The sequence below is a fragment of the Silene latifolia genome, chromosome 7 (assembly GCF_048544455.1).
Source record: "Silene latifolia isolate original U9 population chromosome 7, ASM4854445v1, whole genome shotgun sequence".
In the NCBI taxonomy this organism is placed as follows: Eukaryota; Viridiplantae; Streptophyta; class Magnoliopsida; order Caryophyllales; family Caryophyllaceae; genus Silene; species Silene latifolia.
Window position 1 is genome coordinate 30,386,574 of NC_133532.1, and position 2,407 is coordinate 30,388,980.

Here is a 2,407-nt window from a genome sequence, read left to right on the forward strand (position 1 = left end):
GATAGAGACAACTCTCCTTCTTTCTTGTCTTGGCCAATGAGGGCATTCTCTTCATTGTTGGATTTGGGTGAGCTTTTCAAGCTCTCTTTGTTGCTATTCTCTTGCTCTTTTGAAGGAGCATCATCAACTTTCTTATTCCATTGGAATTCCAACTTCTTCCTATCATCCTTCCGGCTATAGTGATCAACCATAAAGCATGGTTCATGCAAACGGGGAGCTCTCATGGTTTTTTCAAGATTGAAAGTTATGGTCTCGTCTCCCACTTCTAGAGTAAGCTCTCCATGCTTCACATCTATCACCGCACCCGCGGTGTGCAAGAAAGGTCTACCGAGGATGATCGGAATATTGGAGTCTTCTTCCATGTCAACAATGACAAAGTCCACCGGGATGAAGAATTTGCCGATTCTCACGGGAACATCTTCCCATATCTCTAACGGTGTCTTCGTCGATCTATCGGCCATTTGGAGTGTGATGTTGGTACATTAAAGCTCTCCCATCCCTAGTCTTTTACTAACCGAATACGGCATAACACTCACGCTTGCTCCTAGATCACACAAAGCCTTGTTTATCGTGGTGTCGCCAATGGTACACGGTATTGAGAAGCTTCCCGGGTCTTTAAGTTTGGGAGGTGAACTCCCTTGAAGGATTGCACTACTCACCTTATTGAAGGCGATAGTTTCAAGTTTCCGGATCGACTTCTTTTTCGTAAGGATGTCCTTTATGTACTTTGCATAGGCCGGTACGTGATTGATTAATTCTGTGAAAGGAATCGAGACTTCCAATTTCTTCAAAATTTCCATAAATTTTCCAAGTTGGTCATCAAACTTGGGCTTAGCTTGACGACTTGGGAATGGAAGTCTAATCACAATGGGCTCCTTCTCCTTGGCCTTCTCTTCACTTTTCTTTGAAACTTCGTCTTTTGTTGGTTCATTTTCCTTAGTGTTTTGCATAACTTCTTCTTTGTCACTAGCTTCCACAACTTCATCCTCAACTTGCTTCTTCGGTCCTTCATACCTCGTACCACTACTCAAGTGAATGGCACTAACTGTTTCATGTCTTGGGGGATTACCTTGAGGTGGTAAGTCCATGATGAGGACATGAGCGACAAATTCCTTTGAACCGCTCCCAAGCTTCATACAAAGATTCTTCATCCCTTTGCTTAAAACCCGTAATTTGAGCTCTTAGCATGTTAGTCTTTTCCTGAGGGTAGAATTTTTTGTAGAAAGCTAGAGCCAACTTCTTCCAAGAGTCAATTCCAAGAGTAGCCTTATCAAGGCTCTTCAACCATTGTTCTGCGGTGCCGATTAGAGAAAAAGGAAATAAGATCCATCGAATTTGGTCTTGAGTCACACCTGTTTATGAAATCGCATCACAATAGTCACAAAAAGTCTCCATGTGCGAGTGAGGGTCTTCACTAAGCATCCCCCCAAATTGGCTTCTTTCGACTAATTGGATAAATGCGGATTTTGCAATGAAATTTCCGGTTAAGTGTTGTGGTGAGGGAGTACCATTGGGTAGGTTCTCCTCGGTTGGTACGGAATGTGATGAAAATTTAGGCATTGTGGGTTGATTTTGTGATTGATTTGGTGTTGGGTTCTCCTCACCTTCTCTTGCAAAAGGGTTGATGAACTCAATAGTATTTGGTTGAACATCTATAACCTCACCAATACCTCTCAAAGTACCTCTAGCAAGTCTTCTATTGTTTGTCAATGTCCTTTCAATCTCGTGATCAATGGGTAACAAGTTACCTTGTGATCTTCTAGACATGCAAAATATCAAACAACTTGAAAACAATTAGAATAAACCTTGAGGAGTTTTACTTCCCCAAGACAAAGAAAGATACAACTAATAACAATCTAAGAAAATCAAATCAAGTTAACACCGTCCCCGGCAACGGCGCCATTTTTGGTCGGACTCAGTTGGAGCTTTAATTTTCGGTTACTTGTCGTTAGGAGAACCTAGACCAAAAAAATATTTATAACTTCACAAACAACTCTACTATTAGTAAAGAGGCAAGTAAAGGTCGGATCCCAAGGGACGGGTATTGATGTAGGATTTTCGATTGCAAGTAGCGGTGTCTAGGGGTGTCACAATTTGGGTTGAGATGAGAAGATCACTAAACTAAATAGCAATAAAAGTAAACAAGCAAGATGATTAAAATGAGATGTAAACAATTGATTAAAAGCACTAGGGTGTCATGGAGTCATAGGGGATTCATGGGAATTGATCACACAAACATATTCTTCAAATTATAAGCAAGCAATTATTGTTGTAATAGATCAAGTTGGTTTATATCTAACAATCCTAGGAAGGTTTGGGTCCCGGAGCCGAATCGATTGGATTGTACAACACCTACAAGTCGACTTAATCCTCCCTACTCAACTATATGCATGGTCTAATGAGACTC

General features: G+C 41.0%; 1 non-coding gene across 1 annotated transcript; it reads left to right on the forward strand.

Moving 5' to 3' along the window:
- The first annotated feature begins 1,081 nt into the window (after positions 1-1,081).
- Positions 1,082-1,188, forward strand: LOC141593450 (small nucleolar RNA R71). Its single transcript, XR_012521531.1, has one exon. It is a non-coding gene; the product is annotated as a small nucleolar RNA R71 (small nucleolar RNA).
- The last annotated feature ends 1,219 nt before the right edge of the window (positions 1,189-2,407 follow it).